The 23,554-nt window shown below is 38.5% G+C and overlaps 1 protein-coding gene and 1 pseudogene across 1 annotated transcript in view; one reads left to right on the forward strand and one right to left on the reverse strand.

The window, feature by feature from the left end:
• The window catches only part of ABTB3 (ankyrin repeat and BTB domain containing 3), a 333,872-nt gene that overhangs the window by 23,326 nt on the left and 286,992 nt on the right, over positions 1–23,554 (forward strand). The gene's annotated exons all lie outside the window — the stretch shown is intronic.
• Positions 16,425–16,958, reverse strand: LOC141542729 (myosin light polypeptide 6-like; annotated as a pseudogene).

A 23,554-nucleotide genomic window follows, 5' to 3' on the forward strand; every position in this document is an offset into this window, starting at 1 on the left:
CAGGCTCAGAGTGTGCTTTCTGATGAAGCTTTGGATGCTTGCCAGGCAGATAGAGGGGAACAGGGAGAGGCAGAATGGGAGAACGGCTTGTCACTGGACCTTCCCTTCCCTGGCAGCTGTGATGGGGACAGCTGCATCCAGATAATTCTTCCCTCTGGCCCCAAGAGGTAGTGGGTGGCCAGAGACCAGAAATCTGAGCCTTCCACTCCCAACCAGGAGTCACAGTTCCCCTTTCCCATCAAACGGATCCGTGGTTGCTGGTTCTATTGCAGGTGATTTGATTCCCTTTTCAAGGACTTTGGCAGAGGGGAGTAAACCCCCATGAAGCTCAGCTGCCTTGAATGAATGGTCTTTGCTACAACCAAAACATCCCATCCATTCCCCTTTCCCAAACTGCCAAAAGGATCATCATTTGGTGAATCTCCAAAAAACAAAAAAGAGGCATTCGACTCTTATTTGGATACAGATAGAGAAGTTGGAAACTAGAAGAGATTTTAGGGGCAACCTAGTGAGAAAGATGAAGGTTCATCCAAAGTCACTTATGTGGGAAGGGCCAGAGTCAAGATTCAAGACCAATGCTGCTGACTCCAAATTCAGCATGATGTCCAATGAGCTTCTTGAGATGATCTGACTCTCAAGCCCTGATCCTATTCCATGATAACAACTCTTTGGTAGGACTGAGATGCTCCATCCTTTAAGAAAAAATGACTTGTGGGGCACCTAGGTGGCACAGTGGATAGAGCACCAGCCCTGAAGTCAAAAGAACCTGAGTTCAAATCTGGTCTCAGATACTTCCTGGCTGTGTGACCCTGGGCAAGTCACTTAACCCCAACTACCTCAGGAAAAAAAAAATGGCACCTACAAAATTAAAGTAAGTGAATGACTTTGTTCTTTACCTCTTATCTCCATAGCTTTTGGAGGTTCATTGTTTTGGCTGCCCATTGGGAGGCAGATGGTTTTGTTCTATACATATTTGTATTTAGGCATCTGGAAATTTGGAAAATAAAGCTATTTTGTATATAAGCTGTGGGATCTCAGCTTGAAAAAGATAAATCTCAGAGAAGGGAGCTGATTTGCTTCTAAGTTCTAGCCAGAGGCAAGGTTTGAATGCGGGGCTTCCAGACTTTTATCTAATATGCATGCTGCCTTTCTGGGAGACAAATGATTACTCCTCCCATTCAAAGAAAAGGATCATGGGGTCATAGATTAAGGATTGGAAGAGACTTTAGAGAAGAATCAGGTCATCCTTATCATTTTACAGACTAGGAAACTGAAGCTTAGAAATATGTGAGTTCCTTGAGATCAGTAACTTCTGTTCTCTCCTTACTTAGCTTAATGAATACACAAAGCAGGTGCTTAATAAATGCTTGTTTCCTTAATGCCTTGTTCACTTGAAGTAACTTGTTTGGGGGTCACACAGGTAATAATTGACAAAAATAGGATTTGGACCCTAGGTTTTCTGACCCCAGAGGGAAAATACAATGAAATTAGCACAGAAAAGTCTAATTTATTCAGCTTCTCCCTGGAAACTGATGAAATTGGCATCTCCTCAGTTAGGATTCAAGGGAATGGGTACAAGGATAGCTTGAGGCTTGAGTTTCTCATGTACATGGGGCTGCTCAGGTCTCCTTAATAGGAAACAGATTTTGCTCCCTACCAACTGTTTCCCAGAAATATGGCTTTAAGTTCTGATGCCACGTGCTTGAACAGCCGGGTGAACAGCAGTGCCAGGATGGGAGAGGGTTGGGCTTGGGTGTGACTGGCAGCCATTCCTTAGTCCCAGTACAACAAATGGCGGCAAAGATCTCAAGGGAGAGATCACTAGAGTGAGAGATTTGGCATTTCATTTGTGTGTGTGTGTGAAGGGATCCCACTGCCATGAACATTAGTCTCTTTTTTTGCACCTTATAGCTTCTGAGTTAATCAAGTTAACTAGAACTCTTAAGAGGAGAAATGACATCAAAAATCACAGAGCCAGGATTTTCTGAATATAAGGTAGACTTCTTGTACTTAAATAGGACATGTTAAAAATAAATAAGAAGTAATTTTGAGATTCACAACTGGGAAGAAAAGGGAAAGATCCTCCCTCCCTCCTTCCCTCCCTTCCCTTTCCTTCCTTCCTTCCTTCCTTCCTTCCTTCCTTCCTTCCTTCCTTCCTTCCTTCCTTCCTTCCTTCCTTCCTTCCTTCCTTCCTTCCTTCCTTCCTTCCTTCCTTCCTTCTTTCCTTCCTTCTTTCCTTCCTTCCTTCCTTCTTTCCTTCCTTCCTTCCCTCCCTCCTTCCTTCCTTCCCTCCTTCCCTCCCTCCCTCCCTTCCTTCCTTCCTTCCCTTCCTCCCTCCTTCCCTCCTTCCCTCCTTCCTTCCCTCCCTCCTTCCTTCCTTCCTTCCTTCCTTCCTTTCTTCCTTCCTTCCTTCCTTCCTTCCTTCTTTCCTTCCTTCCTTCCTTTCTTCCTTCCTTCTTTCCCTCCCTCCCTCCTTCCCTCCTTCCCTTCCTTCCTTCCCTCCTTCCTTCCTTCCTTCCTTCCTTCCTTCCTTCCTTCCTTCCTTCCTTCCTTCCTTCCTTCCTTCCTTCCTTCCTTCCTTCCTTCCTTCCTTCCTTCCTTCCTTCCTTCCTTCCTTCCATCCATCCATCCATTATAATAACTGTCGAGATGAGACTGGGTGAATTGTAAGTGGAGAAAAGAGGCTGGGTTTGTGATTGAGAGTCAGGGAAGAAAAGATTTAAGATTGAGCAACCCAATGAGACTCACAGATCCAGGAGCAGAAGTCTGTGCCAGGACTTCTTCCAGGAGCATTTGAACAAGCAGGGTTAAAAGGCTTTGGCTTTCTGGGCCATTTCACCAAATATCTCTATGAGGTGATATTTGGGGCTGACATAGAAAGGGCAGAGAGCCAATAAAGAGATGGCTTTTTGTTCTTTTAGGAAAGGAAACTCTAGGCTTCTGGGAGCAGAGAAGGGAGGGAAAACTAAAGAAAAAAGAAGTAAGGATGAGAACCCTGAGTTGGAAGCATCTCCTTAGCAGTCTCCATGGTGGGGATGCCCAACTTCTTGAACATTCCTGGTGACAGGGACCATACTACCCAGCCCCAGAGGCAGTTAGTTTCCTGGGCAGCAATAATAGTCATTTTTTCCCTTAAAAATATCTGCCTCTATTACAATAAGCTTCAGATGGAAAATGTCATTCACATCCAGAGAGAACTATGGAGACTGAATGCAAGACTAAAGCATTTCATCCTTTTTCCCCTTTCTATATTCTTTTTCTTTTTTTTTTTTTTTCTTTTTGTTCTGATTTTCCTTTCCTAACATGACTCTTATGGAAATATGTACAAAATGAATGTATGTGTATAATCTAAAAATAAAAAGTGTAGGAAAAAAGTAATGAATCCATGTCATTAATCAGGTATTAATGTATAGAATCCCTTTCATTTCTTCTTCTTTTTTTTTTTTTTGCATTATGGTTCTCTTCCTGAAAATGTATTAATTTTCTACATAAGATTTTTCATAAAAATGAGTATATATGCTTCCTTGTCTCTTATTGATTTGATGACCTCAGAAGTCATTACGGACACCTAACATTAAGGATACCTAACTTCTTAACATAAGTTAAGAAGTCATTAAGGAGACCTTGGAAGCAGAAGACCTAGACCTAGGATGGGCCAGAAGGGCATAGATTTACGGCTGGGGAGGGACCTTCAAGTCGTCACATTCAATGGTCTCATTTTATAGGAAATGAAGAAGCTGAGAAATGATTTGTGTGAGACTCCCATAGCTAGCATGGGTCTGAAACAGGGATTCGAACCCATAATTCTCTTCAGCTGTGAACATCATCCCAGGGTGATCTCACTTGGCAATTAAGATACATCCTACATTTCTTTTTCATAAATTCCACTCTTAGAGTCATTCCTTGTTTTTGAGGTTCCAGATGAGGGGCCCATTTCCAGGCCTTTGCTCCGACTGTCTCTCACATCTGATATACACTCCTTTCTCACCTCCACCTCATAGAATCCCTCATTTCCTTTAGCAATCAGCTCAAGTCTCATAATACATAATACATATCTTTTTCTCGAGTCACCTAGCTGCTAGTGTTATTGTCTCACTTTGTATTTGTAACTGTGGCACTTAGCACAGTGCCTGGCACAAAGTAGATGCTTCATAAATGCTTATAGATTAATTTGAATCAGATTTGGGGGTTTGTGGGTAAGGGAAAGCTATAGAGTGTTTTCCTTGATAGATCTAACAATCTCCATCCACCAGTTGGAAAGTAAGGAAGCATTTAGGGAAGGGAGTGGGGCAAGAAAGGACTAGGAAACATGGATTCAAATTTTGCTTTGAATTGAATTGAATCTTTAAGGTTCTTTCCAGCTTTAACATTGAATGAATAACAAATCATAAAGCATTTGAAAATCATCTACTATGTGTTATACAAATGTATTGATTGGAATAATCTCTAATCTCAATAAATTTATGTTCTAAGAGATGGGAGAGACAAGTCCACATATGAATACATGTGGAATAAATATAAAGAGATTAATTACAAGGTGGTTGGGGGCAGTAGTAGTTGGGAATGAGGAGGAATAAGGAAAAGATTCAGATAGAAGATGGTTCTTCAGCTGACCATGAATGAATAATTTGGTCCAGGGCCTCAGGAAGCTTGAAATGTAATGGCAGCATGAGGACAGACCCATGAATAAGCCTAAACATAAAACTGGAAGACCATAAAAATTATATCTGCATATTGAGCAGCTGTTGCATAGACACATAAATTGAAGCTTGTATATAGACACAGTGGATAGAATGCTGGGCCTGGATTCAGGAAAAACTGAGTTCAAATATGAAATCAGACACTTAATAGTTACGTGATCCTGGGCAAGTCACTTGACCTGTTTGCCTTAGTTTCTTAAGTAAGTATGTAAGTAGTAAGATGACATGCATAAAGAAATGGCAAACCACTCTAAGTATCTTTGCCAGAAAAACCCCAAATGAAGTCATGATGAGTTGGAAGTGACTGAAAGAGATAGGAAGAATGATAGAGATGTTACTAAAGGAATTGGTTTGGACTGGATGGCCCTGGAGGTTCCTTCCAGTTCTAAAACCCTGTGACTTTCTGTGAATTGAAACAAGAAGCATGAATCATGAGGGATGAGTATTGAATTTGGCTTTAGATTCTGGTTTTACTGCTCTAAACTTGGGCCTGTCTATTTTCTTCAGACTGTTTTTTTTCCTTTGTAAAATGGGAATGAAGAGTCTTTGGACTATCTAAGTTTGAGGGTCCTTGCAAGTTCTTAATCTATAACCTAATACATAGGAAAGAATTATTTTTTGGGACTCCTTCCCTTCTAATATTCCTCCATCTTAAAGTCCTTGGTCTCCATGGTCCCTTTCAGTGTAATTTTTTGTAGTTCTGCAGGTGAGATGAACCTAGGAGGGATTTACTAATGAACTCACCCTCAGGGAGATGTTTGAAGAGAAGAAGAATTCTAAGTTGAAGGCATGTTCTGTGTAGTGGACCAGAGAGTGTTTCCAATCATTAAAGCCTCTCCTGCAATTAAATGAAATGTCAGGTAACTTGAACCCTTTCAAATTGAAGATCCTACTTTTTTCCTTTTCTGCCTAATAAAGAATTTGTTTGGGAAATGAGGGTGTCAGATGAGAAGGACCTCTGAGTCTCTTCCAGGTCTCAGGCTGTGGCCCATCAATTTCACTTTCTTTTCCACCATCTTCAGCTGTGATTGGTATAAAGGCAATCCATTCTGGGCCTATCAGTGTTTGGAGGAGGAAGGGAAGCTATTGGATGGATCTTTGATATGCAGCTAGGACTTGAAGCTTAAGGATGGGGGGAGAAGGAGGAGGAAAGACAGGGGGAATGGGAGGAAAGGAAGAATGGAGGGAAAGAGAAAGGAAGGAAAGGAGAGAGACAGACAGACAGACAGACATAGAGAGAGACAGACATTAAAAGAGAGAGAGAAACAGAGAGACCAATTTATACAGACAGACACAGATTATAGCACAGAGACAGACAGGAGACATACACAGAATGAGAGAAAGACAAAAAGAGACAGACAGACACAGACAAAGAAAATGTTTGGAGCAAGGAAGATTTGGGATACATGGGGTAGATGGTTTTGAATTTCATTCCGGTCTTCTACTAGAACTATGAAAAAAATAATTGAAACAAATTTAAGAGTTCTCTGCTTATCTGTAACCTTCATTAATAATCCGATTTTGCCATGGGTAACATCAAATTTACCAGTCTGTAATTTTCAGAACATATCATTCTCCCCCTTCCATTTTTCTATCTTAAAAAATATTTGATCCATGGACAGCCATAGAGCAATCTTGGATTACAATAACAAGGCTAATGGGTTTGAATCAAGGAAGACGAACTCAAATTCCATTTCTGATACTAGCTGTGTGACTTTGGGCGAGACTTTAATCTCCCTGGGCCTCAGACAACTCCCTAGGATGTATTTACTAAGCCATAGATGGACCGGGATGCACTGTAGTAGAGAGAGGCCCCTGTTCCCAAGAGGTCCCCCACTGCTAACAATTAGTTGCAAATTCACCTTAAAGAATTAGTGAGATTTTCTTGTAGAGAGACTCTGGAATCCTGCAGGGCCTGCTAGAGTGTATTTCTATGTGTCTGTGATTGGTATTCAATAAAAAGTAACCCACGGGACCCTATATATAGCATCTTTGTTGCTGGAATCCCAGATTTCCTTGAAAGCTAAAGGGTTGCTGCCTACATGAAGCCTTACTTGATTCCTTAGTTGCTATAGTCTTCCTTCCTCAACCCTCTCACCCCCAATCTCCTTCCTTCTAGTTACTATTTATTTTGTATCTATAAGCATGTGGGTGTTTTCCCTCTGGAGAACGGAATCTCTTTGAGGGCAGGGACCATTTCTCATTTGCCTTTGTGTCTTTACAGTGCCTGCCACATAGTAACCCGATAATATACACTTGCTGATAAGTTGCTTGATTTGTATCAACTTATCTGTGTCTATATTGTAACCCTCTCAGGACATCAGGAGGAAGGACCATCGCCAATGACTAGTGTCTGGCACAAAGATTTCTCAGTTGTTTGATCCTCAGGAGGAATAACGAGAATCCCAGCTTCCCCATTCTAGGCTCAGAAAGAACAGCATTCTAGATCAGGTTTTTTTTTATGGTAATTGTTGTAATCTTCAATGCTTCTAAAAGTTACTAGGAGTAATAACAGTTTCATTTTACACATAATATATTTCCTTTGGCAAAGCATGGCATGTGCTATAAATCTCCCGCTGCCCTGCTTGTTCTTCCCAAGGGTGGGAGAGCTCATGTTGCCAGAATGCTTTACAGCTAACTCACTGAATAGTTTCCTTCATGAAAACCCTCACTTGAATTAGGTAATATAGTAGGATCTCTCCCATTTTACAGAAAACAAACTGAGGCTAAGTAACATGTCCATAATCCTATAGTTTATGAGTGACATAGCCTGGATTTGACCTCCAAATCCAGTGTATCCTTTCTACTAATTGCTAGGTCTTTTTAAACTTATTATTATTATTATTATTTTTATTTATTATTATTATTTTTACTTATTATTATTGAAATTATTGAAATAAAAAGAATAGTAGAAGGGATAGAAGGTCAGAGTCAGAATGCTTAGCAGTTGTAGGACCCTGGGAAAGTCACAACTAACATGTCAGAGCCTCCATATCCTTACCCCTAAAGTGAGAGGTTAAACTACATTACCACCAGAGTTCTTTCAGGCTCTATATCTAGGACCCTTGGAATTGTGTGCTAAGGGGCAAAGCTGCCAAATCTGTTCCTTCAGAAATTGTCCCTTTCTGATAATGTGGAAAATACCAGTCCTTTATAATTGGCAGTTAGTCTAGTTCAGAGTTACTTCCCCTCCCCCCCTGAACAGTATTTTATTTTTCCAAGTAAGTGTAAAAATTGTTTTCATTTTTATAAGATTTTGAATTCCAAATTTTTCTCCCTCCCTCCTCTTCCTCAAGACAGCAAGCAATCTGATAGATTATATATCATGTTAAGCATCATGTTAAATATATTTCCATATTAGTCATGTTGGGAAGGAAAAGGGAAGGAAAACTCACAACAAAAGGGAAAAGACATAAGAAAGAAAAAACAAAAACAAACTAAAATAGGTGAAAATAGTTTACTTCAAACTTCACTGAGATTCTATAGTTTTTTTCCTCTAGATTTAGTCAGCATTTTCCATCACTAGGCCTTTGGAATTGTCTTGGAGCATTCAATTACTGAGAAGGACTAAGTCTATGAAAGTTGATCATTGTATATGGTTGCTGTATACAATGTATACAATTATATATGGTTGCTATATACAATGTATACAATTATAGAAAAGGAAAACGTTTAGAACCATGCCTGGCCTGCCCCTAAGGATCACGGGGCCCTTTCTATGTGACTTGCAGCTGAAATTTTCCATATATTAATTCATCTAATAAACATTTATTAAGCACCTCCCATGTGTGTCAGTCATTATGCCAAGCAGTGGAGATACAAAAAGAGGTAAGCCCCTGACTTTAAGGAACTTCCAATTTCATGGAGTAGTCTTCCCCATTTTATTTTGAGATTAGGAGCTATCTCAATTCTCCGTTTGTATTCCCAGGATTTAGCACAGTGTTTGGCATACTGGATAAATACATACAGTGTTTGGTGCTGGATAAATGCTTTAGTCATTAATTAATAAAAGTGTATTGTTTGATTGATTGATGACACAAGGATCAGTGAGCATTTGATAAGTGACAACCTGTGTATCAGACACTGAGCTAAGAGCTGAGGATCCCCCGCTCCCCAAAATGGAAAAGGTCCCTGCCCTCAAGGACCTTACATTCCATGTAATATATAAAAACGTAATTAAATGGGGAATTGAGGGAAGGGAATGGTGAGAGTTAGGGAGAGAGAGCAGGAAAAGCTTTATGTAGACAGTACTTGATTCCAGGTCTTTTTGATTTCAAGACTGGTGTACTATCCACTAATCTATACTGCCTCTTGGGAAATTTTCTATTCCTGCTTATTAAATTTTGTTTAATTATTTTTTGTTCTATTGTTCAAAGAGCTAGATCTTTGGATTTCTAAACCCAGCATCCAGTGGGATTGTCAACTCTCTCAACTTTGTGTCAACTTTGATAAGTCTGTCTTATATGTTTTCATCTAAGTCATTAACAGACATTCAGACAAGATTAAAAAAATCCTTCCCCCTCCCCTCCACCCCATGAGCTTTTTGTTTGCCATCTATCCATTAATCAGAATTCCTTAGGTAGGTAAACAACATCAGCCAGCTCTGAATCGACCTCATTATGCTTTATTTCTCTATTTTTATCCAGAAGGGTATCATGAAAGGCTTTGCTGAGCAGTTCATTTGTAAAATGAGCCAGGCTGTACTAGAGATGACCTCGGAGGTCCCTCTGAGCTTGAAATCTATGAGCCTGGTTAAAATGCAGCTTTACCACCTCTGCATCATTTCTCTGTTCTATCAGTCAAGTAACCTTAACCAAAAAGGAAATGAGGTTAATTCAGCATGACTTGTTCTTAATGAACCCATGCTGGCTCCTAATGATCACAATTTCACTTTCTAAGTGCGTTCAATTCATCCGTTAATAAACCGATTCTAGAATTCTGCCAGGACTTGAAATCAATTTCACTAGTCCGTAATTTTCAGAAACCTTCAATTTCCCCCCTCCATTTTGAAAATCAATCAATCAGCAATCATTTGTTACATACCTATTATGTACCTATGGAGAGGATGGGGGAAAATTCTGATCTGAAACCTAGGATCATAGGACCTTTAGTCCAGAGCTGAAGGAACTTTTAGATCATCTTGGCCAACAAAAACCACGGCTGGGGAGGGGTAAATAACTTTGGTCATAGGAGTCCAAAATCAGATCTGCGAGGGACCTCGGGTGCCATTTTGTCTAATGGCCTGATTGTAGCGTTATGAGATTAGGGGACCTTTCGATGTTTCACACAGATAGTGAGCATTAAAGGTAAGATCTGAACCCAAACCTTCTGTTTCTGCTTTTGTAATTATGGATATAGATCAATTTGGGATAAAAATAATTATAATTGTATAATTATAGTAATAGTTATCATTTCCATAGGGCTTTATACATGTTAGATGATATGTTAAGGGCTTTACAAATATTATCTCATTTGATTCTTGTAACAACTCTGAGAAGTAGGTATTTTTATTTTTATTACCCATTTTACAGATGAGAAAACTAAGACAAATAGAGGGTTAAGTAACTTGGCAAGGTAAGTGTCTGAGATTGGGTTTGAATTCAGAATTTCAGGCCCAGCGTTCTATCCACTATCACTGTACCACCTAGCTGATTTGGAAATACTAGTTTGAATGTAGGAATAGAGATTTCTGAGGAGAGAAAAGATCAGAAGGAAGATGTCAAGCCTGGGGAAACATACCCACATAGTAGAGGGATGGAGGAACGAAGTGACAGAAAGAAGACAAGAGACAGGACCACCCCCACCCCAAGCCTAGACAGCTGTTTGGTGGTGGCAGCTGCAAATTGAGGGTGCAGGGGAATGCATACATTGGCTCTCTTCCTGTCCTGGGCTTTCCCCACAATCCCATTTCTCCTGTTCCCTCCAGACTTTCAGATTTGTGGCTTTTCCAAGAGGGAGTAAAATAAACTGTCGGTTTCAAAAGTTTGATGTGAAGTAGGAGGGAGGGAGGTATGGACTCTGCCTTTTTCTGGGGATGGATGATGTTTAATGAAAAAATTTGAAAGTCATCGATTTAGCTCCCCATATATTACTCTAGCCCCGGGGAAGGAGGAAAAAGTGCTGTTCCCGATTTATTTTACGACTCATATGCTCCATGAAGGCATCTGCCCAGTTGTTTATTATATATCACAGAATCATAGGGTCTTCTTTAGATATTTATTCATTCATTTGTTTATTTATTCAGTCATTCATTATTAATTTATCTGTTTGTTAATCAATTTATTTATATGTTTTATCCCTGTCTCTCTGCCTCTGTCTCTCATTCAGCTCTATGGGCCTTAATAGGCTCAGAATGTAGGACTAGGAAGAATCACAGGGTGCTAAATTTAAGGCAGGAAGAGACCTTAACTTCTTATTTTCCAGATGAAAGCACTGAGGCTTCAGGAGCCTGAATAACTGGTTTCTCCCCCTGCAAGGTCACATAGGTAGCAAAGATGGGATTCAAACTCCATTCCTCAGGTTGGAAACCCAGCATTATTTCTACTGATGATGTCACAAGTCAAATTGACCATGTGAACTTAGATAAGTCACCCCTCCCCCCACAAAACTCTAGATCATCAAGAGCTGGATGATCCCGAGGCCATCTCTAGATTAAATGTATTATTTTTACAGGTGAGGAAACTGAGGAAGTGAAGTGCTGCCCGGGGTCACATGGGGATAAATGACAAAAGCAGGATGGCCCTTAGAGATCTTGTGGTTTACTACTTCTTAACCTTTTTTTGGGTCCTAGATCCCTTTGATTACCTGATCAAGCCAATAAGCATTTATTAAACATCTACTGTATGCCAGGCATTGTGCTGAGAGTTCAAAGAAAGGCAAAAGAATGTCCTTGGCCTGGAGGAGTTCTCCATCCAAAGGGGGAAACAACATGCAAACAGCTTCATATAACTAAGACTAAAACAGGATAAATTGGAAATAATCTCCAAGGAAAGGGATCACTATCAAAGGTAGTGGGAAAGGCTTCTCAGAGGAGGTAATATTTCAACTGATATATGGCAGCATCAGTAAGGAGGGAGAACTTTCTAAGTATGGGAGATCACCAGTTAAAAGGCTCTAGCAATGAAGTCATTGTCATTGGATCATCTGATGAAACCCGTGGACCGCCCCTTCTCTGAATCATATTTTTAAGTGCATTGAATACATTAGGATTGCCAAGGAAACCAATTCTATTGAAATATACTTCTCAAAATATTCAAAAGTCAATTTCATGGACTCCAGGTTAAGAACTCCCGATTTAGTCCAACCTTCTCATTTTTCATTTGACTAAAGTAAAGCTCAGAGAAGGTAGTTCATTTGCCCAGGTCACACAGCTAATAAATAATGAGTAAGAAGCCAAGTTTCTTGACTGAAAGTTTAACGTTCTTTCTAATCCACTGAAGGTCCTTTGAGATGATCTCACCCAGCTGCCTCATTTAACACGAGGAAAATGAGAAAAATGAGGGGCTATGACTTCTCTATGGTGACACGTTGAGTTTGTAGAAGGAGGAGGACTAGAATTCAGGTTTCTTGGCTCCCGCTATCAGCGCCCTTTATACTTAGCCTCAGTATTTGGAATGAATTTAAATCATTATAGACCAATGAATTATGTAGGGGAAGGGAGGGGGAACCTGGCTTCCCTGCCAGGACCCAAAGTATTGCCAAGTCTGGAAGCAGCCACATAGCTGTGCCCGGTTCCAAAGGCTTGCCCCTCCCCTCTCTTTGGTGAGGGGCCAGGCTTCTTCCACTGTTCCTGGCATTGGGATATTTATTTTCCTTTATGGAGAAAGCCCTTGTTCCTGCTCTCCTCGTTGTTGATGGAGAAGCTCAGTGTCCATCGGGGGACTGTATCATTACCAGAAGGAAATTTACTAATAATGAAGGAAAGCTATCATCCAAAAAGTAAAGGCATTGATACTGGACAACATGTGCTGGAACAGGCTTCTCACACTCACCGGGCAATTAATTTTGTGGATTTCTCTGAGTTACTGCTGGACCATTAAGGATGGAAATATAATAAACTCAACTACACTAAGGCAAGGCCTTCAGGAGCCTAGCAGATTTCCCACCATCTTCCCTCCTCCACAACCTGCCCCCCTAACCCACTGAGTTCACATTTCACCAGCACAAAATGTCAGCACTTTAAGTGAGACTGATGGGTTCCTGTTGGTTTCTCCAAGTCATATTGGATGATGGGCTCAATTTCCTTCCCCCTCTTATAGAAAATTGACTTTTTCATTTTTAAGCACATGAACCAGACAGCTTTGACTTTGGCTGATTGTCCAGAAAGCATTTAAAAATGAAATGAACCGAAATGAGCCCAGTATATGTCCTCCCCCCACCCATATATCCCCAAATCACCCCTGTTAGGGGACTTTTTGGAAAGCACATTTCTCTAGTGAAATGCTAATAATTCATTGTTCTGAATCTCCAGAGGATGGGCTAAAATTCTCAGACACTGTACAGGAACTTAATAAGAGGCACAGAATTGGATTCCCTGTCACTGAATGAAAATGGACTCCAAGTGTCTCTTTCACTTAAGGCTTAAGTCTCCAGCTTCCAGAACTGGCCCACCAGCTGCAGTGGGAGGGGTCCTGTTGAAGCAGGTGGTTTCTGAGAGAGCCTTGTCACACAACCAGCAAGGATATGGCTCCAGAGTCAAGACGGTTTTATTTACATTAACTTGCCTGAGACTCTATCTTTCCAAATAGCAAAATTCAATTTTGGATTCAATTGACAAACAAAATCAATGAATCGATCCATCTAGCAACAAACATTTATTAAACACTTAGAGTATACTTGGTATTGTGCTAGGCTCAGGTAATTGGTTATTAAGGCCCTAATATGTGCTAGGCAGTGTGTTAGCTTGCTGGGGATACAAAAACAAAAAATGAAACATTTCATTCTCTGAAGAAATGCATATTCTACTTGGGGATTGATAGTAATTAAGCAAGACACATTTATTAAGTGCCTACTGTTTACGAGTTACTGTGATAGATATTGAAGACACAGATAGAAAGAATGAAGGAATCTTCTCAAAAGAAAAGGTCTTTGTGTTGGGAGAGAACATCAAATGGTCAGAAGCATTTATCAAAACATTTTCATTTTTATTTATTGTTATTGTTATTTATAAAGACAAAATGAAACAAGACCCTACCCTCATGGAGCTTATAGTTTACTGCATTTCATGGCCAATCTTGAAGAGGCATGTGCCAATTTTCCATGTATTGTGAGAGTGATGGTGACAACATCATCGGTGGTTTTTGAATACACGTGCTTATGGAGTCTTGGGGATGTACTATCTTTAAGTGCATGTGGAACTAATGGCCAAAGCTCACATTGAGTGCTCCAGGATTCTCCTTGAGGACACCACCTGTTTCATTTTTGGCTTTATATGAGCCAGCTGCTTTCAATGTCTCTATTCCTCTTTTAAAATGACCACACCCTTTCTGACTCACCTATCTTCAGGGTATAAGAGTCCAGGGGTTAATTTATTTTATTTCTCCCCACTTAATAGTAATTCATTTCCCCCCAATTATGTGAAAAGAAAGTTTTCAACATTCACTTTTATAAGGTTTTGAGTTCTATTTTTTTTCTCCCTTCCTCTCTTCTTCCTTCACCAAAATGTCATGCAACCTGATATATATGAACAATTATGTTAAACAAATTTCCACATTAGTCATGTTGTAAAAGAAGAATCAGAACAAAAGGGGAAAAAAAACACGAGAAAGGAAAAACAAACAAAAAAAGTAAAAATAGCATGCTTTGATCTGCATTTAGACTTCATCGTTCTTTCTCTGGATGTGCTCAGAATTTTCTATCACAAGTTCCTTGGAATTGTCTCCAACCACTGCATTGCTGAGAAAGACCGTCTATCAAAGCTAATTATCTGCACAATGTTACTGTTATTGTATACAATGCTCTCCTGGTTCTTCTCACTTCGTTAAGCATCAATTCATGTAAATCTTTCCAGGTTTTTCTGAAATCTTCCTGCTCATCATCTCTTAGAGGACTATATTCCATTACATTCATATAATGTTCACAACTTGGTCAGCTGCTCCTTAATTGATGGGCATCCCCTCAATTTTCAATTTTTTGCCACCACAAAAAGAGATGTATAAGTGTCTTTGGACATGTGAGTTCTTTCCTCTTCTTCATGGTTTCTTGATCTACAGATCTAGTAGCAGTATTGCTGGATCAAAGAGTTTGCACAATACAGAGCCCTTTGGGCTCCAGAATGGTTAGAGCATTTTACAACTCTGCCAACAATGCAGTAGTGTCCCAAATTTCCCACATCTTCTAGCATTTATCATTTTTGTTTTCTGTCATGTTAGCCAATCTGATAGGTATGAGGTGATAGCTCAGCGTTATTTTAATTTGCATTTCTCTAATCAATAGTTATTTAGAAGATATTTTCTTATGACCACAGAAATCTTTAATTTCTCATATGAAAACCGCTTGTTCATATCCTTTGACCATTTATCAACTGGGGAATGACTTGTATTCTTATAAATTGGACTCAATTCTCTGAATATTTTAAAAATGAGGCCTTTATTAGAAACACTGGCAGTAAAACTTGTTTCCCCGTCTTTCTGTCTTCTTTCTAATCTTGGTTAAATTGGATTTGTTTGTGTAAAACCTTTTTAATTTGATGTAATAAAATTTTTTCATTTTCCATTTAATAATGTTCTCTATCTCTTGTTTGGTCATAACTTCTTCCCTTTCCCACAGATTTGACAGATAAACTATTCCTTTTTTTCTTAATTTGCTTATGGTATCATGCTTTATGTCTAAATCACGTACCCATGTTGACTTATCTTGGTATACAGTGTAAGATATTGGTCTATTCTAGTTTCTGTTTACTATTTTCCAGTTTTCCCATTAATTTTTATCAAATATCCCAGAAGCTGTAGTCTTTGTGTTTATGAAACAATAGATTACGATATTCACTGACTACTGTGTCAAGTGTACCTAACCTAATTCACTGATCCACCCCTCTATTTCTTAGTCAATACCAAATAATTTTGATGACTGCCACTTTATGAATATAATTTTAGATCTGGTATGGCTAGACTCTCTTTTTTGTATTTTTTCATTAATTCCCTTGATGTTCTTGAGCTTTTGTTCTTCCAGATGAATTTTGTAATTATTTTTTCTAGCTCCATAAAAAAATTGTATAGCACTGAATAGGTAAATTCATTAAGGCAGAATTGTCATTTTTATTATATTAGCTCTGCCTATCCATGAGCAATTCATATTTTCTCCAATTATTTAGATCTGGCTTTGCATCAAAAATATTTTGTAATTGTGTTCATATATTTCCTAGATTTATCTTGACAGGTAGACTCCTAAGTATTTTATATTATTTACAGTCATTTTTTAAATAAGGCTTTTTTATTTTCAAAATATATGCATGGATAATTTTTCAACATTCACCCTTGCAAAACTTTGTCTACAGTTATTTTAAATGGAACTTTTCTTTCTATCTTTTGCTACTGGACTTTGTTAGTAATATATAGAAATTCTAATGATGTATATGGGTTTGTTTTATAGACTGTAACATTGCTAAAGTTGTTACTTATTTCAAGTACTTTTAAAGCTGATTTTATTTATTTATTTATTTTAGATATCAAGATATCTAAAGTTTATTTGGTGAAAGCAGAGAGTAAATAGGCCAAAGAGGACATATTACTTTATGTCCTTCAGGAGCAAGAGGACGATTTTCATGCTGAGACAATTAGGGGGTTCTTGGTGGAAAGGGGAGTTGTTCTTTTCATTCAGAGGCATTCGGACTAGCTCTTCATGGTTGATTCAACCGTTGCTATCCTCATGCCTTGCCACCAACAGTTCTACTTCTGTCATCTTCTCAACCAGGGTGAAGAGGATGTGTTGGATTTCAACTCCTATTACTATGTGATTCCCTTCCTTATTAAACACCCAAAAACTCTCTACAGAGTCCTCAGAGTTCCCTTGTCCTTACTTTTTGCTACAGTTTGCAGCATTGTCAGAAAATGCTTAAATCCAGCATCTTATCTCTCCATTCATCTTATCACTCTTGGGATGCCCTAAGACTTTGAGTGCCTCAGTATTGGTAGGATTCTGGCCCAGGGCTCGCATCACATCCCCCCACTGATTGTATAATATCTTTTCATCTCCTGTTTGGTCAAACAGTTGGAAAACCTCCTTGAACTCTGCCGTCCAATCTTCCATGAAGTTACACATCTTGGCTGTGCAGCCCTGTGCTTTTGCTGCTGCTACTGCTTTAGTTGATTTTCTAGGATTCTCCAAGTATACCATCTATAAAAAGTGATAGTTTTGTTTTCTCATTGCCTGTTCTAATTACTTCAACTTTTTTTTTCCAGTAATTAATTTCCATTTCAGCCTAGGAAAGAAAGCAGGAAGTAGAGAGGAGAGAATGAACAGAAAAAGTGGAAAGTGGAAGGAAAATAGGAAAAATGGACAGAATAATTAGAAGGAGGAAGAGAAGAAAGGAGACAGAAAAAAGGAGAGAAGGAATCAAGAAGCTCAAGAAGGAAGGAAAAAGGAAGGGAGGGAGAGAAGGGAAGATATAGAAAAAAGAGAGAAAGGAAGGAAAGAAAGATGAGTAAATTATGAATCCCAGCACAGAGTTTAGTTACTTTACATATCAACAATAGTAATGTTCCAAGATAAAAACCTGTGTTGAGACAGCAATAGCATTTTAATGTTCCCTTCGTGACCTCACTGTGAGTTAGGATACCCATCCAGCCCCCCTTTCCCTTTGATAATAGGTTTCACTTCCCAAGCTTGTGATTCCTGAGGGACATAGTTCATTATATTTCATAAATGTGTATGGATGAAAGTTGTCTTGGTCTTGTGTCTCCAGACACTCACAGACAAGAGACTGATGTCAGACAAAAGATCTCTCGATGAAGTCAGGACTTTGGCATGCTATTTATCCAAGGAGCCCTTTTCCCCAGGGTAGATTACATCTAAATGCTGAGAATGGATATTAGACATCGAGATGTGGGGGAACCTGTTGAGCCTCTTATACTTCTGGGTCTCATTCTCCTATTCCTCACCTCTTGGTCCCCAGTGGAATCATTCCACATTCTTATCTATCCCAATGGGAATCACTCAAACTTCTGGGCGGGGATGGGCAAAGAAAGAAAATAAAAACTCTCATTCCTTTATTGCACTTATAATAAGCACTTAAATGGCTCTTCATATTTATGTATTGGAAAATTGATCTTAAAGGCATTTTTAATCTCCATTTATAAAGCATGAAGCTGTGATACTCTGGGAGGTGGTAACATCTAGAATTTTATACCTAATTAGTACCAGGCACTAGATTTGCACCTATGTCTCTCCTACTTTTTACCTTTGGTCCTTTTGTCACTGCCTTAGTTGAGTTTTCATATCGACAATTCAATAAATATTTTAAAAATATTATTGAAAACATGTTTTATGTTGCCTCAGTTTCCCCCTGTATCCTAACGCAACTTCCACTGAATCATCTGATGTGACAAAAAAAAAATTCTAAAGAGGAGAAAAATACTAATCAATCCATCTGACAATGTATACAATGCTCTGAAATTTTAGACCCTCCCAACTCTTCAGATGAATAGAAGATATCTTCTTGTCTCTCTTTTTTGAGACCGAGCAGGTTGGATTAATTGGACCCCTACTTTGGATTATTTTGCCACTGTTCTTTCTGTTTGCATTGTTATCCTTATGTATGTACTGACTTCACTCTGCATCAGTTCATGCAAGTCTTTCAGTGTTTCTTTGTTTGCATCACTTTCATTGTTTCCTTCCACACAGTTGTATTCCATTACATTTGTGGCTATCTCACATTTCAAAGTGTGAGACATTGCTCATGAAAATAGATCTCTCTTTGTATGTGTTTTTGTTGTTGAGCCATGTCTGATTCTTCATGACCCCATTAGGGGTTTTTTCTTGGCAAAAGCATAGAAGTAGTCCTCCATTTCCTTCTGCAGCTCATTTTACAGAAGGGAAAACTGAGGCCAACAGTGTTATGTGACTTGTCCAGGGTCACATAGCTAGTAAGTGTCTGAAGCCAGATTTAAACTCCAGTAGATAAATCTTTCTGATTCCAGACCCAGCATTCTATCTACTGTGCCTCCTCTCTGACCGTTTTTTATCTAGGAGCAAGTCATCCATTTTTCTCTCTTCTTCAGGCTTTTTCATAATTATAATTTCAATGTCAAGAGGGTTGATATTACCCCAGTCAGAAAACCAAAATAAAAATCTATGAGTGATTGTTTGTTCTTTCAGGAGGGAAAAATCTGCCTATTATTTGGATCTTCTCACCCATCCCAACCCATCTCACCCCATCCTCTTCCAATCTTTTCCCCTCTTTTTTCCTTCCTTCCCTTCTCTCTATCAATACAGAGCTGGAAGGTAGAGACTTCAGAGGACATTTAGCCCAACCCTCTCCATTTTAAAAAAATAATATTTTGTTTTTTCCAAATACATGCAAAATAGTTTTCAACATTCCTTTTTTTTCCCCAAAATTTTCTTCCTTTTTCACCCTCTCCTCTCCCTCCTAGATGGCAAGCAATCTGATACACCAACCTTATTCATTTTACAGAAAAAAAAAAAATGGAAAACTAGGGATGCTTTAAGGTCATATAATGCTTCAAACTTTCCAGAAGATATTAAAACCAGATTATTTCATATTTCCTTTAGTCCTTTGAGCCAAATTGGGAAGAGTTCTTGATCCCCATTTGAAAAGTCGGGAAACTGGATTTCAGAGTGGTTGAGTATATCACCCAAGATCACACAGCAATTTAGTGGTGACTGAGTTGCCACAAGATTATGGGATTATCAGTTTAGGACTGCAAGAGAAATTCAAGGTCAACTAAACAATTGTATAAATCCCTCACTTTACAGAAGAGGAAACGCCCAGGCCTCTTGACTACCAGGTCATCATATTGTGTGTGTGTGTGTGTGTGTGTGTGTGTATTTTTTTTTTTTAACCCCACCTGCAAGCTAGACTTCTCAGCAAAGTTGGCTTCATTAGGCCCACAGTTCCTTCATTCAGTCCATTTTCTCCAAGCCTTTCATGTGATTGATATCATCACCATTACAAGGAACAGGAGCCAAGAATTCTGCAGCCAGCATTACTGCCATTTAAAGCTTTGGGGTTTATTCACAATTTTAGTGACTCATGATCAGGTTTCTCTTCACTATGAAGCCTTTGGGCTCAAAGGAGATCAAACAGAAGCTGAATTTGTAAAAACCCAGGCTCTCCAACTGAATAAACTGTTAATCCTTCAAGTTCTGCCATGGGCCCATAGAGTTATCTAGTACAACTCCCTCCTGGAAATCCTAATTCTCTTGGTTTTGGGGTCACACAGAATGTCTCCCCTGGAACAGGCTTTCAAATACTGGAAGATCACCATCAAATTCTAGCTCCCATTCACGTTCCAAGTCTTTTCTTATTTGGGTGAAACATCCCTAGTTTTCTTCAGCCATCCTGTTGCTCAGTGGAGAGGGAGACTGGGGCTCCGATTTCTGCGTGTCTGGGGGAGGTTAGTCGGCTTCTCTCTGGGCCTTCTGGGTTGGATTTGTTGAATTCTAACGCCTTTCTCCAAGCTGATTCTCTGGAGTTAGGCCCCTTCTCCATCTCAGTCGATTTCCTCCAAGGGAGTTTTAGCTTGTCTTTGCTCCTCTTGTAGGTGGTTCCCATAGTGGGGGGGGGGGGGGGGGAAAGAGGGGAGGAAGCACCTACTTCCTCTGACCCTTCCTTAAAGATCATTGACTGCCTCTATCATTCTATTGATGCATGTGTATCTTTTTCCTTTGGTAGATTTGAACCCTCCCTGAAGGCAGGTTCCCCAGATTTGTATTCCTTGTTTCTCCCTCTAGTACTTAATACAGTGCCTTCTAGAGTTACAGAACATTGGATCTGGAAGAAAGAACTGAAAACAAAATCTGAGTTAGGAGGATCCTTAAAACAGGGGATGTCAGAGCTGGGAGGGAGCTTAGAACAGGGGGTGTCAGTGCTGGGAGGGAGCTTAGAACAGGGGATGTCAGGGCTGGGAGGGAGCTTAGAACAGGGGATGTCAGAGCTGAAAGGGAGCTTAGAACAGGGGATGTCAGTATTTGGAGGGGCCTTAGAACAAAGGTCAGAGCTGGATTTGAACTTTGTCTCAGCCACTTTGGGTTAGTCAGTCACTTAATTCCCTCTGAGACTCAGTTTCCTTTTTTTTTTTTTTTTTTTTTTTTAAATGAGAACTTGAACTAGAAGATTTTTAAGGTCCCTTTCAGCACTTGATCGATGATTCTACTCAAGCTGTTCCTGAATTTGGAATAACCCTAGTGGCCAGAAATCATTTGTCTGAGCTACCTTAATTGGCTTTGAAAAGAAACCACTTAACAAGCTCTCCTAAATTAATGTGAGCTGTGATTAAGGAGGACTGCACACAGGAGAGAGGGTTTTTACAAGTGCTGTTACTTCAAAGCTCTTTCTATAAGAAGTACTTGTGTTTTGCATCCCTTTTAATGGTTTAAGTGTGATTGGGGCTGGAAGGAGGGACTGGCAGTAACTGAGCCTGAGCTTTAAAATAATGTGACAAATTGGATGCCAAAGTAACTTGACCAAGGATGGAAAAAAATTTGGGATCATTTTAGCTGTTTTTTTTTTTGTTTGTTTGTTTGTTTTGTTTGTTTTGTTTTTGTTTTTGTTTTTGTTTTTGTTTTTGTTTTTGTTTTTGTTTTTGTTTTTGTTTTTGTTTTTGTTTTTGTTTTTGTTTTTGTTTTTGTTTCGTTTTTTTGGGCAGAAGGTTTTATGTTTGAGTTGTATATTTGTCCTTAGCGGGACAAAAGGAAACAAACATATTTGTTCTGTAGAAGGAATAAGGGAAAGTGAAATTGACTCTGGGGTTGAGTGGCTTTCCTTTGTCTGCAAAAAAGTCCCAAATGTCAGCATTTAGGTAAAAGCTAATTTCATTTTAGCAATATTTTCAGTTTCACTTTTTATACTGATATAAGGCAGCATTTGGCTGTTTTTGTCATTGTAATTTTTATTCAAGTGATCTGGATGTGTCAGGCATTTCTTTGGATTGTAGATTTTAATCTGGAAGGGGCCTTAGAATTAACGTGGTCCTACCATTTCATTTTATAGTTCCCTCAATCAACATTTATTAAATGCCTACTATGTGCCAGACACTTTGCTAAGCCCTGCCTGGGAAATGATGAAATGATTAAGAAAGAAGTTCAGAGCCCAGAGAGGAATTTTGTTTTGAAATAACCTAAATTCTCCCCCTTTTCCTTCTTCCCCCTTCTTGGAAAGCCATCCTTTATAAAAAAAAAAAAAAAAAAAAAAAAAAAAAAATTTAAAAATCCTATATATATGTAAATCTGAAAATATTTATGGACCTCCTACCTCTGCAAAGGAGAACTGAGAGAGTTATTTTCTCATCTCTGTCTCTGGAGCTGGGCTTAATTGTACGGCCTTCACTTTCAATGACTTTGTGGTTATTTTTTCATTTATATTGTTCTTTTTCTTTTCTTTTTTCTTGCCTCTATTTTGTCTCTTGCATGGTAATATTCTATTACATGTACTATAATTTCTTTATCCATTCCCTAATTGACAAGAATCTAGTTTTCTTTCAGTTCTTTGCTACTACTAAAAATACTGGTATAAATACCTCATATATGGAGACTTTTATTATTATTATTATTATGGCTTCTTTATGAATACATGCCTAGTATTAGAAACTCTTCATCAAAGGATATAGATATTTTAGTTATTTGCATAATTCCAAATTGCTTTCCAAAATGGTTGTACTGATTTATATCCATTGACAATACACTAGAATGTCTAACTTCTCCCTATACTCTCTTTACCATTGACTGTTTCCATCTCCTGTCATCTTTACCAGTTTGCTAAAGTTCAGGTGAAACATTATTTTGATTTACATTTTTCTTAATTGTTAGGGATTTGGGATTTTTTTCATATTGTTATCAATAATTTGTAGTTCTTTTGAGAACTACTCATGTTCTTTGACAATTTACCTATTGTGAAATGGCTTTTGGTCACATATATATATATAGTGTATATATACATATATGTAAGTATATACATATATGAATACATGTGTCAAGTTACTTCACTATATACATATATACATGCACATACATATATGTCTCTGTGTATACACAAATGTGTTTGTCACAAATCTTTGTATTAAGTTTCTCAGAGTTTTAGTATTCTAGTTATATATACAACATATAGATATAAGTATACACACATATACACAGACACATATAAAACATATATATGTATGTACTTATATATACATATAAGTATAATATGTGTATGTGTGCATGTTAGTTATGACTATTTCCCTTCTTAGCCTGGATACATTACTTTTATTTGTGCCCCAAACCTTTCAATCTCATGTAATCACTTATCTGTTTTAGCCTTTATATTTTATATATATAGTATAATATATAGTATAGTATAATATAATAATAATAATTTATATTATATATAGCCTCTGTTCTTTGATAAAGAATATATTTCTTATCTGTAACCATAAAAGGTATATGATGTTTGTGTTCTATTTATGTATGTGTGGAAAAATTGTTAATAATAATAACTAACATTTACATAGCATTTGCTATATGCCAGGCATTATGCTAAGTGTTTTACATTTTTATTTCATCAATCCTCATAACAATGGTGGGAAGTAAGTGCAACTACTAACCCCATTTTATGGATGAGAAAACTGAGGTAGCCAGGTTATGTAATGTGCTCAGAGCCTGAGACTAGATTTGAATTCAAGTGCCCTTAATATCAATATTAA

This window comes from Sminthopsis crassicaudata, chromosome 5 (assembly GCF_048593235.1).
Source record: "Sminthopsis crassicaudata isolate SCR6 chromosome 5, ASM4859323v1, whole genome shotgun sequence".
Lineage (NCBI taxonomy): Eukaryota > Metazoa > Chordata > Mammalia > Dasyuromorphia > Dasyuridae > Sminthopsis > Sminthopsis crassicaudata.